At 36.3% G+C, this 13,412-nt stretch overlaps 1 protein-coding gene across 3 annotated transcripts in view; it reads left to right on the top strand.

Moving 5' to 3' along the window:
- Window positions 1-13,412, top strand: part of LOC138694530 (band 7 protein AGAP004871) — a 292,166-nt gene that overhangs the window by 15,068 nt on the left and 263,686 nt on the right. Inside the window, exon 1 of one of the 3 annotated variants that reach the window (XM_069818351.1) lies at window positions 3,760-3,778. The exons of the other annotated variants lie outside the window; for them this stretch is intronic. The gene's annotated coding sequence lies outside the window, so the exon portion shown is untranslated. Of the gene's footprint in view, window positions 1-3,759; window positions 3,779-13,412 lie in introns of those variants that run through there. 3 annotated transcript variants of the gene reach the window in all.

The raw sequence follows: 13,412 nt of genomic DNA, 5'->3' as shown, positions 1-13,412 counted from the left end.
AACATATTGGCAGATATTAATAAAACTGCTTGAGAGTGAGTGAGATGTATCGGACAACTCAGTGAGTGGTAAAGGGTCGAGTGAGTGATTAGTCTGAATTTCATATTAATAAATATTTTCCCCTCCTGGACATATCTCACTCGTGACTCTGAGTTGTTACTCGCATTTTATCGCCTAGACATAGCTGTGCAAGTTATCAATGTTTAGACTAGAGCCACTGCCATCGTGATCTAATACAGGCCGTAAGGCAGACCACGTGACTCGCTTAACAGCTGATCGCGAAAGGCGGTCTTTCAACCATATGAATTAGTTGCAGTGCATGAAGAATAACATATATTTCTCTGAAATGCAGTGTAATTGCGTCAGTAAAATTTTAAACAGTAATTGTGAGACACTTGAGACACAATTTACTTGCAATTTAAGGTATAATATTATTTTTGGTGTGAAAATTACGTTGTTGCAGGCAAAGTTCGTATGTGTAATACCTGCCTTTATTTCGATTAAATATTGCGCCCTTATGTGGTTAAGTGAAATTTTGGTCTTATAAACAGTAGGCTAAATATGTGTAATAATATATACGTGAAAGTGAAACACTGACTGGCATGTAAAGTACGTTGTGATTAGGCCTAAGTGCAGCGTTACCGATGTTACTCTTGTCTAATCCATTATTGTTAGTTTACCGTATTTGTCTTATTAAATTTAAATCATTGCGCCCTTTTTATTTATGAATAACCTACATTATACGAGTAAATAATACGACGTTTGATAATATACACAATTTGAACTAAAAACGAGATACATATAGCTAGTATATTACGAAAAATTATACCCTATAGTTTTCATTACTGTTACAGTATCTAGAATTGTAATTAGTTGAAATAAAGCACTCATGCTTCATTACGAAATTCTTGCACATTCATTTATGCACGTTTCAACAATTTTCAGTTGCATCGCACGCATATTTTAATGTGTTGAAGTTATATGTTATGTTTATTCTATCAGTACTTGCCTTATTTCCATATTCGCAATTATGCATTATAATTAAGCATAATGCTACGTATAACTTATAAATGCAATTTTTCTACACTTCAATTGTATTTATTCGTTTCAGACGGTACTCCAGTCTGAAGTCTGATTAGTTTAATATGTTACTAGGGCTAAACTAGCGCTGAGGTAGTTCCCTTCGTATTCATACATCTTGCATATACAAATTAGTTCGGTTCGTTCAGGATTTTAATATGCCTTGCTTATAGGATCAAATGCATCTCCACAAAAAATAAATTCAACTGTTTTCAGTTCAGAAATTACCGGAACTATACCTCAGCGCTACTAAGTAATATAACGTATGTACATTTCATAGGAGGGACTGTGGTGAATTTTCTACCTATAAGTAAGGACGGTAACCGTGTTCTGAAGTTTATCCTAAAAATATATTCTTCTTTATTAAATCTCAAAACCGTTTTCGTTCTCAACTTAAGCCTAAAATGTTGACGCAGATAGGTTATGTTAACATGGTAAATTCTCTTCACATAAAAATAACACAGTTTTATTTATTATTCCTGCCACATTATGCAACACACAAATGGAACTTATGCACATATTACATTGAATAAAAATTTAATTGTATTATTTATTTGTTCCCTACTATACTGGGTTGTAATGAATTGAATTTATCTAACCTACCAGATTAACACAACTGTACATACACTAATTTCATAGGCGGGACTGTGGTAAATTTTGTACCTACAAGTAAGGAAGGTAGTTGTGCTAAATTAAAATCACAATATAAATAATTCTTCTTTATTAAATCTCAAAATAGCTTCCATTCCAAACTTAAAATGTTGATGCAACCAGGTTATGTTACCATGTAAAACTCCGTTCACATTGAAATAACACAGTTTTGTAATTATTTCTGCAACATATTATGCAATAAGAAGTGCGAAGGGGTCTTATACACACATTACACTAAATAAAATTGAGCGCCGACACGCTATAAAGTAATATATTTCACTCAGCTCCGTATACTCAAATAGAAAAGCCCGACTCATCGAGTGACGTCACACAACCTGCATTACGGCCTGGTCTAGATCACGATGGCAGTGCTAGAGCTCCTTGCAGGGGGAAGTCTTCGTCACATTCGATTTGTAAATATACTTTCGTTTCGATCATAGAGGAGGAAAGTGTGCAGTTTCAAACTTCATTTGTTAATATTTTGAAACAACACCACATATTATTCACTAAATCAGTTACCGGAAATGAGAAATAGGAAATCTTTTCCTCTTCACCTAAGGCCTAAGGCCGTGTCTCAAAGCTATATTTTCAGCTGAAGTGAAATAGATTGTTGACTACATAGCTGGATGTGACATCAGAAGTTACGCAGTGAATAGCAATCAAGTCCGTAGTAGCTAGTAAACGAAAATGCTTGCTTGATTGTTGACTTTATACTAAACAAACATGGATATCTCATTAACAAATGGGGGTTATGAAATCTGATGATGTTTTGGAAATAAAATGTGAGTTCAGTGTAGAATAACACGTTAACTTGGGACATTGTCATTGTTGGTGTCTGCGTTACATTTTTTAATATTGTAATATTTCAGGTTCTTACCTTTTCCACATTTATTTCGATTGTTGATAGCCAAACGTAATTTTTATAGATATCTTTTGAACATCTTTTACAATTCTACATCTTTCTACGTTTCTTGTCTAGTGTCTAAGGAAATTACCATTCAGTTCATAAACCTGAGAATTAAGTTTCTTGAACTGTTTACTGGAAAACTGTTTATAAACAAAGAATTCGAATTTCCAAAAAATAACAGCTGATAACTCGTAATTAAACTGCATTAGGACACTGCCTTCTTAATTTAGTCTTTAGTGCTATACCGTAATTTCATGGCTTTGAGAAAAATAGTCTATGAAGAAGGCCATGATTCCAGCATACAGTACAAGTCGGCTAGTTACTAGTTATTAGCATGTAGTATGGACTTGAGCTTTGAGACACGGCCTAAGTAAAATTAAAATTCCGGTTATATAGACGACAATGGAAAGAACACCTGTTTGTAAGAATAGGCCAACACCGTAAACTAAGAAGAATGTTATGATTGTGGTGAGTACACAGTTTACGTTTTGTTCCTAGCGAAGTTCCAGCTACTACCAACATAACTGCAGTTGCTAGCGCATACATTCTGCTGTCTCCAGTGCGGAGAGACTTCCCTGGCGCAATGTACAACAGATTAAAAATACAGAAAATGAAGAAAATATTTATTTAATCGAATGCTTTAATATCTGATACAGCATCATATGTCTTTTGACCTCTCAGTAGAGCTATCCAGCTGTTGGATTTGCTCTATTATTTTGGAGAGCTCAATATTGTTTTAGGTGGTCCCAATTCAGTTGTTTAGTTGGTTATTTTACGATGCTTTCTCAACTACCATGTTCATCTAGCGTCTGAGTGAGATGAAGGTGATAATGCTAGCGAGATGAGTCCAGGGTCCAACGCCGAAAGTTACCCAGCATTGCTCTTAATGAGTTGAGAGAAAATCCCTTAAGAAACCTCAACCAGGTAACTTGTCCCAACCAGAATGCCTGTGAGATGCGTCCTAATTGAGCCACTTACACACTATTTTTTTTTATAGAGGACGGTTAGATGCGTCCCTTCTATCTGCTCAGAAAGGTCACTGAACTCGTCTCTGGCATTTGTTTGTTTCTTGCAGGCCTTGCTTTGATACCGTAGTGCTGCAGTAAAAGAGTACTGTGGATGTGATGAAGAGTGAGAAAGGTAGGCCCCTTTTATAGTGCACGGCTACAAATTCCGGTTTATAAGAATTTGAATGGGGATGTTCATCGATGGACCTGCTGCAAAACAACGTGCAAATGTTATATGAAGCTTGATTAAAAAAATACGATAATCGATAATTTCCAAAAACTTAACCACGGAAAAGAAGAAGGAAAAGTGTTTAAATACCGAAATTAATAATCACTTGACACTTAAGGCACAACAAACAACTGAGAATCTTTTCACGCTAAATTAAATGGATCTTTCTACACATCACATTCAACCATCTACAATTTTGTCGGCGCTCTGAAGGAAATACAGTGTGTTGTAATCCTAGGTACTTTACAATTGTATCACGGCTGTATCTATATCTTTTAGTTTTCTCTCTTAAGGAGTTAGGTACAGCTTAGAGCTGTAAAAATTTTTGGAAATATTCAATATTTTTTCCCTCCATTACTGTATATTGTAGAATAATGAAAATTGGTATATGTAAAACACTGTCCTTCTCCTATATGAAAAAAATATTTTTACGATTAAAAAAATATTTATATATATATTTTTTTTTTTCAAAATTCAAAATGGTGACAGTTTACTGTGCAGTGATGAAGCATTTCGCTCATAACTCATAAACTTGTTAACTTTTTCGTGTTCTCTCTCTTTTATTTTATTGCTGAAACTCATGTTTACAATATCATGCTCTTTCAACTACATTCCTTAATAATTTTTTTTTATTTTGTGCTAGAAGAAAATACTGATATTTGACCATTTTAAAACGAATTTATTGTTTATTAGGCAATCTATCAAAGATAGAGAAGTGATCTTGTATCATATTGTAGATATGACATACATAAATACACAAAAAATTTCATCACAGAATGTTGTATAGTTTTTCAGTTATTTGGGAAACGCTTCATCACTGCACAGTGAACTGAATTTTGAAAAAAAAATGTAAATAGTTTTTTTAATCGTAAAAGTATTTTTTTCATACAGCAGAAGGACAGTGTTTTGCACATACTGATTTTAATTATTGTTCAAGATACAGTAATGGAGGAAAAAAATGTTGAATATTTCCAAAATTTTATTACTGTAAGCTGTACCTAACCCCTTAAACGCTCATCGTTCAGTTCACAGCTTGGACGTTTCAAAGAGGAGGTCTGTACAGTCTGAATATCTGTAACAATTTTTTTGCTCAAAATAGTTTGGCTTTTCTGAAAGCTATGTATCTATTTTTCCATGAGAATTAATCCTCTAGATGAGCTTTACTTCGACTTTTCCGGCCCCTAGTTGTTAGGAACTGTGAGGCAGGAGCACCTGCAAGGAGAATTTAAAGTACGTTACTCTTAACTAGTAAAGACTAATTTGGTTCTGGCTGGTACATTTTGCTGATTGTCTAGTATTGTCTTTTTTCCAAGAATTTATATCGTCTGTTTTGCGTAACTCAAAGCACAGTGAGAGTGATCGATGAGCTCGCCGGTTCTGTCCGGTTCTCTATTAATATTCCGTTTGAAGAGACAGAATAAACAGTGCCAGGCGCACGTGATAGCTACTGCCAAGAGACGTCGACATGGGGATTTCTGAGGAAATGCCCATCTTCAAATCTAAACACTGAAAACGTGTCTGCGACTGTCTGTTTTATTGTTTTCTGCTACACTTTTGGTTGAATTTTCCTCATAGCTAGTACTTACATGTCAAACGAACAGTGAATGGTTCGTGCGAAACGCTATAGTTTCTGAATTAGTTAGGGAGGGAAGCACAAAATGTGGACTCACCTGAGGCCGTTTATGGATTTATTCTGAATAGTCTTGTTGCATAAGAATGAGTTACAAGGTCGCATAGCTTTCCGATATTACTAAATACAGGGTGATTGCATTTTGCAAGTCCAAGGATTGTAGAGGAGACAAAAACAGACTTACACTCGTCATTTTTAGAAGGGTCCAGGGGAAAAACACGTTTAGTCACATTTTGCAAAATTTTCAGGAAAGCGTTCTTAAAATTTACAGACTTGCAGAACTGTCTCTTGTCCTCAGTTTGGGATCTTAAACTACCTATGCTAACATTTAATGCTTTCTTAACAAAATCCAAAGTGAAAAAAAAGGAAATTTCTTACATGATACCAGAACAAATAATAAATTAGGCCTAATTGAAGTAGTTGCCATAAAGTTGGACTTAGCATGGCTTTCCCCCGTAAGCTAATTAAATTAATATTATAATGTTCAATGCATTTTGTATTTTTTGCGAAACTTCAAGTCAGAGTGTATTTCAGTCATACTACCGACTGAAGAAAAATTACCCTGGACTCAACATATTCTTCCCCTGTTTACAATGGACATGAGAGTTTCTTCCCGTGTAAACCTTTTCTTAAACCTTAATCCCTACCCGGGCTACTGAGTACTCCATGGGATTTTTATTTTAATGCTTCTTCGAGTTGGTTGGCAGTACTGCCATGTTCAGAAGCTTTTAATTGATGGGGTTCTCCAGTAGGCCTACCCCAGGAAAGGGTTAGTGTAAGTTCCGCTTTGGGTAGGGATTAAGGGTTAATATGCTTATAACATGGAACCAAGCGAGTTTTTTTCCAGTATGATTGGGGGATCTTAAAGATCTCAATTTTAAATGCCAGATTAAAATATTAAAAAAACACTAAATTTGGACTAAACGTGTTTTTCCCCTGGACGCTTCATATGTATGTATTGGGGACAAAGTTGGAAAACTGGTATTGACCGTTTATTTTGATCAAACCTAGGTTTGTATTCTAATATTTGCTGAAGCCCAAAATTCTGACTTTGACCTTTACAAAGCAGTCACATTTAGGTTTGTACAAATTACTACCATCGGAAGTACGATATTATATTCTCATATCGTGGGACTGATGCCGGGTGGTCTATGGCGAGTCCTCGGACTTCACTTCACTTCACTTCACTTCACTTCACTTCACTTCACTTCACTTCACTTCACTTCACTTCACTTCACTTCACTTCACTTCACTTCACTTCACTTCACTTCACCCACGTTTGGTCTGATTACCTGGTTGGGCTTTTCCAAATTTTCCCCAACCATAAGGAAAATGCCAGGTAATCTGTTGGCAAATCCTCGACCTCACCTCATCTTACATGTCGCCAAAAAATGTAAAAAAATTGAAACCGAAATTGTAAAAAACTTGTAAAAATTGTAATTGTGATCTTGTAAAATTTTGACTTGTTCCATATCTTAAAGATTCACTACTAATGTAAGATCTATGGGATATAATAAATGAAGTGAAATGAAAAAAGAAATAAAAGTTGGCAATATCGATTTGTGCATAACTGTAAAGGTCAGTCGCGAATTCAAGAATATGCGTTGTTCAATACGTCTGTCACGTCGAAAGGTGATTTCAAATTAAAGTTGTATGAGTATATTACTCGTAAATAAGGTGTAAATAATCAGTTTTTACTAACATCAATGAAATCCAATGCAATTCTGAGTGAGTTAAAGTCAGCGCGGGGGAAACAAAGAGCAGGTGAGCCCTCACGACGTTGAACTATCGATGCATCAAGGGGTATGAAATGTTAACTAGTACTGAGAAATTAATGTAAAGAAGTTCTGTATATGGTATCTCTGACATACTAATGAATTTTATGATACAATACACGAAGCCCATATAGAAACAGACCATAAAGGTAAAGATGCATTGACAAAAATTGAAAAAATATTGTAATATAATACGAGACGTCATAACATTTATTAAAATCATATGGCCAGTACCAACTTAAAAAAAGGCAAAAATGAAAAGGACTGATAGTAAAACCAATACTAACTATACTACTGCCAGTCCGGGTGGTTATGTCGCATCCCAGTTTTCCCCACCCGTTTCTGTAAATGTTTATGATTGGCCAGTCATGCTATTTCCTCAAAACATTTCCTGTTCGGAATTGGATTTCTACGTGATATTATACAGCTCTTTAAAACAATTTAAAGAAAAGGCCCCTTTAAGTAAGAACTGTCATGTGATTTCTACCGTTTCGATGATCCTGCGACATAACCACACGGACTGAGGTCCACCTCGTCCAACCCAGTGCACACCGAACATCTCATTTAATTTCTGGCGAACTGTTAAAGCATAATGTGCCGTGGCTCTCTCTTGTTGAAACCACATTCTTATCCGTTTGTTCAGTGGAAATCATATATGAACTCCATTACAGTGATATCCAGCAATTCCCCATATGTGTTGATAATTTTATATATATTTCAATCAAATAAATATGGTCCCACAATCGTATCACCTAGTATTCCACACCATATCATAACTTTTGGAGCACCAGAGTTGCTAGCTTCACGCATCCATCTTGGGTTTTCTTTGGACCAGTATCATACATTTTGTGTACGAGCGTGCCCATCCAGAAATAATAAGCATTCATCATTGCACAGAACATGCTGAAGGAAGAATCGATCAGTACGCAAATGCTGTGTGACCCAGTTGGTATATGTTCGCATCCTGAGTGTATCCTCTTCTTGCCATTGTGTGTAAATGATGTAATTTGTAGGGGTGAAAACGTGCCGATTTCAATATTTTGTGAACAGATTCTCTACTGATGCACTTTCTCGAGCCACATAGCGCACTGACCTTATAGGACTGGCTGTCATCTTCGCAATCATGTCTATTGAATGCTGTCCGTCAGTAGCAGATTTGGGACGACCATTCGTTTCTTGGCGAGTGCACTGAAAATTATTTTAAATTTATGCAATAATTTGGCTACATTTTGGTATTATGGTATGCCAGGATGACGATAATGAAACTCGTCTGGAGCTTCTCCTGTTGTCCTGTGATTGTCCCCAAAGAGCAGTACTAGCTCCACTCGCTGTTTAGGAGTCAACATGATCTCTTCAACGTTCAATGAATACGGTATCAATATCACAACTGAAAACAATAAACAATAATATTATCATCTTAACTCTTACTGAACTCAAAATAGTAACTCAATCTCATCAGACAATAAACGAAACAAAACACAAACTAAACTGTAGCATTGTTGTTTACCGTACCATGACCTACTTCAATTTATGTACCGTATTCATTTTACGTATTCCACAGGAACTAATTCAGGAAAACCGATGAGATATAAATGGAGAATTGAAGTGGTACAAAAGGGGAATATGTACTGCCAACCTAACAGTACAAATGAAAAAGGTCACTCAGATTACGGACATCTTGGAGGGAACACGTCACTGTTACTTTGTAGAATAATTATTTCAGTTTTACAGTTAGTAATGTTTACTATTTGTCAACTGACTTCTGTGTCATACGCTATATACAGTGTCTCAGAAGGAATGTAAAATACTTTAGGATAATGTAGTTTGGATTAATCTACAGAGTTTCCGAAATGAAACCTACCCATAAAGATACTAAATAATTTATTCCTTAATTATGACACACAAAAACAAATTAGAGGAAAATATTAATCAACTCAACCACTTTGTCACCATCAGTAAATCTCAAAATGTCCCCCTCTAGTAGCACGACATGCATCTAACCTGTATTCAACCTCTCAATTGTGTAACATCTGCGGAGTTACAGCTCTTACTGTGTCGATAATCCTTTGACGTAACATTTGAAGGTTATCCACACTGGTGTTGTAGACACGGTCTTTCACAAATCCCCAAAGAAATAAAATCCAATGGTGTAAGATCAGGAGATCGTGAGGGCCATGCAATAGGACCACCACAACCAATCCATTGTCCCGGGAAATGATTGTGTAAAGTTTCAACTTCTTGTTCCCAATAATGAGGGGGAGCTCCGTCTTGCTGGAAGGTGAACCTCTATGGAATCTGGGGCAGCGCAAAATTTTCAAGCTTATCGAGATATACCGCACCATTCACTGTGTTCTCTATGAAGAAAAAGGTCCGATCACTTCTGAACTGATTAATCCACAACAAACATTTAACTTCCGTGGATTTCGTGTGAATGCTTCACGAATGGCTTCGACGTTTTCATCCGACATTCTCTTCCTATCTCCGCCACCATGTCGCTGAAAGTCTCCACATTCTAGCAAATGTTTGTGCCACTGAACAATGGTGTGCCTATCAGGAGCTGCACGGCCGTATTTTTCACGGAATCTCCGCTGAACTGTAACCCGAAATTTAAACTCTGCTAACCAATAACAGCACTGCACTTTTTCTTGCTCTGTGAATGGAGCCATTTTGGAAAACAATCTATGTATACACAACAATAGGAATAACGAGTTCGCCAACTTCACGATATAAAAACTTGTTGAGTTTCTTGCTTGTCTAGTTAGTTCATTTCTTTATCGGTAGGTTTCATTTCGGACACGATGTATATCAGTTTAACGTAATGGTACATGTACGAAATGTAAGGAAGTTATTGATGAGCGAATTTTTAAATGGAGAGAGACATTATATACATATTTCAATGTTTTAGAACATTGTGATATTATACATGATTAAAAATGCTACATCTTGTGCTGTTCAAATAAGTTTATTTCATATTAAAATATACAAACGCAATAAGAAAATAAAATTATTACAAAAGACAAATTACTAAGGATCTTATGGATTCCATGAACTGTAAAAATTCATTTCCAGCACCGATACCGGTTCACTTTCCGACCTGAATGAAACATTTGGTAGCTTGCGAGTTTCAGATAACATCTAGTAAACACTAACACAGCTAGATGGAACATTTCGATTGGGAAAACGTCGTCTGTATTTCTCAACAGTAGCTAATGCATTGCCATCATAAAATCCATAAACATAAAGTAGTTTATGTCTGCATATTCACTATGCGAATAAACGAATGAGAAGTATCGTGTTGCGTTGGCGTTTCGATTCTCAGATGCTGCCAGTGCTAAAGATCTGGCGTAACACGTCAAGCATAGTATTCGGAACCTCAGGACGTCCCAGTCTTTCTTCCCATAATTACTCCCCAACCGTTAGACTTCGGACATAGGTATATTACAGTGATGTCAAAGAAAGCGCATTTTTCTGACATCGACATCGTGCGCGGACATCAAGGCTAGGTATGCAAGGAGGAATAAGCAACCTGTTGCATTAAGAAAACAGTGGTGCACAAACTTCAAACGGAACGTGAAATTTTATGTCGTTATTTTGATATGGCTTCTTTCTGTTTGATATTTTCTACATTATCTGTAAAACAAAAATACTTTCCACACCTGTGGAGTAACGATTAGCGCGTCTGGCCGTGAAACCAGGTGGCCCGGGTTCGATTCCCGGTCGGGGCACGTTACCTGGTTGAGGTTTTTTCCGGGGTTTTCCCTCAACCCAATATGAGCAAATGCTGGATAACTTTCGGTGCTGGACCCCAGACTCATTTCACCGGCATTATCACCTTCATCTCTTTCAGACGCTAAATAACCTAAGATGTTGATAAAGCGTCGAAAACAACCTACTAAAATAAAATAGAAACACTAGTACTAACACAAATTTCTTAACATTGCAGTTGTGTTTTAAACGTTAATAACATAATAGAGAGTTAAGAAGGAATATTCACATAAATTCCATTGCAGTACAACTATACTGTACTAAGTGGATGAAATACATCATTCATAAAGAAAGTGATATCCCAAAAAAAAGAGATTGAATATGACATGATAAGCTGGAATTGATATTGATGACATTTTAGCCTTATAAAGTAATCAATAAACTAATCAAAACAATATTACAATACAAAGCAAAGTTACCTAGGCATCGTATGTATTTTAAGTGTAACTAATATTTCATAACAAAACTCTTACCGCATTATGCTTTAAGCTGATATTGGTGAGCAACTTCCTATCATCAGAATATGAAATTATTTTCTCAAAACCTGCTGAAGCTATAGAGCTGACATTTTTACAACACATGGACACATATCTTTTGTTTATGTTGTAACAGTAGTTGCTTTGTTAATTCATTTCCTTACAAACATTTTCCATGCGAATATTTTCAAAATTTGTAATACATCATCTTCAGTAATACGTATTTATGATATATGAGATTTACGCAAACATTGTTTCAGTACCTGGAAGGCTACTAAATAAATAGGCCTATATCTGAAAATTTCACTTTTCTGTGAAAAAAAAAGTTGAGAAAATGTTCCCTTTGAATAAAAAAACGAACTTGTAAAAAATGTGCATTAAAATTAAAACTTACATTCTTATAATGCACTTATACTTCTCAGACAGATCTAAAAATTAACACGGATACAGTTTTAATAAGTTCTTTATTGAATCAGTGTTGGCCATCCCTGAATGTAGCTCGACCAAGCGGCATATACTACCTCTTTCGTTTCTCTCTTTCCTTTCCGCTGTAAAGCGCTCAGGCTCTCCTGAGCTCTAAAGCGTGCGCTTGCGCCTATGGAAATCAATTGACATGACTGGTATATTAGCTTAAATCGATGTAAAGAAATCCGAACTACATTATCCTAAAGTATTTTACATTCCTGTGTATGTGTGCATTACAGGTGATATGTTCAGTTCAAATTTGTCGAGTATGGCGATGTTCGCTCTGCAGAAAGAGGCCTGTCGTGTTTGTTCCACCTTATTATGAAAATATTCACTATCCTCCACTCATGTTTTAACCGCTTACGAATTTTAGCACAGATCTTGCTATTAGTTTGTCATATGAAATAAGACACAATTTTTTAATGGCTAGGTTGTCTCTCTCATGTTCGAACATTGCAGGACAGTAGTGTATGTTTGTGTGTGTGTGTTTGTGTATATATGTGTATATGCACGCACGCACACACATATATTGTTTGTTGTCGTTTAGTCAACTGTCCGAAGACAGTTCTGAACCTAACAAGCGATACCAAGGAGGCACCACTTTTAAGGCAACTAGGCCAGGAGATAATGGGGTAGGGTGGCAAGTTCTTTTCCCCTTCCATTGCACATATCGCTGACTAGCTACCTATTACAATAGTCAGACTTCAGATGCATACAAACAATTGTTCTTCCTCTGACACATATCGTCAAGTGAGTATACTGTCTGATAAATAATAAATGTACAGTTCCCCAAAAATGGAATGACACGATGGAATATTCTTAAGTCTCACAATCAGATGTAAGACACTGCGCATGATCGGAGACCAGAGCACTGATACACAAAATAACGAATATTTGAGTTACTTAAATTCAAGCTATTTGGCTTGTTGCTAGCATCGCTCTGAAATTCACTTCAAAAACTGCAAACATATGGTAATATGACGTAAATAATAGATAAATATATATACATAAATCGTGTAGTTAAATCGACATTTAAACCTTCGTGACTAGATCAACACTCCGCCCAGAAAGGAAAACTTTTGTGTCGTCTCAATAGCTCAGAAGCTAAGACTTTTGCGTATTGTGCAGAAGGGAGTGGGTTCGATTCTTAGTCTATACCAGCGGTCATCAGCACAGTGCATCCTCGACTAGCATATCTTACCCGCGGATAAGAGACTGCACTACTATGGTGCATCCGTGGCTGCTGGAGGGTATGCTCTCTCCTTGTTCCTCTGCACGTCGGAGCATATTACGAAGCACTGCTTACCCGTTACCCATTTCAGCGAGGGCTGACGACCACTGGCCTACAGTATTCCTTACTACATCATCAAGTAAACAATATTATTACTTTAAAATGTTGTGATATAGTCATGTGACTTATCAATTTT

The sequence above is a fragment of the Periplaneta americana genome, chromosome 2 (genome assembly GCF_040183065.1).
Source record: "Periplaneta americana isolate PAMFEO1 chromosome 2, P.americana_PAMFEO1_priV1, whole genome shotgun sequence".
Taxonomy (NCBI): domain Eukaryota; kingdom Metazoa; phylum Arthropoda; class Insecta; order Blattodea; family Blattidae; genus Periplaneta; species Periplaneta americana.
Note: the sequence above shows the minus strand (reverse complement) of the source record. Positions and strands in the feature narration are given on the sequence as shown.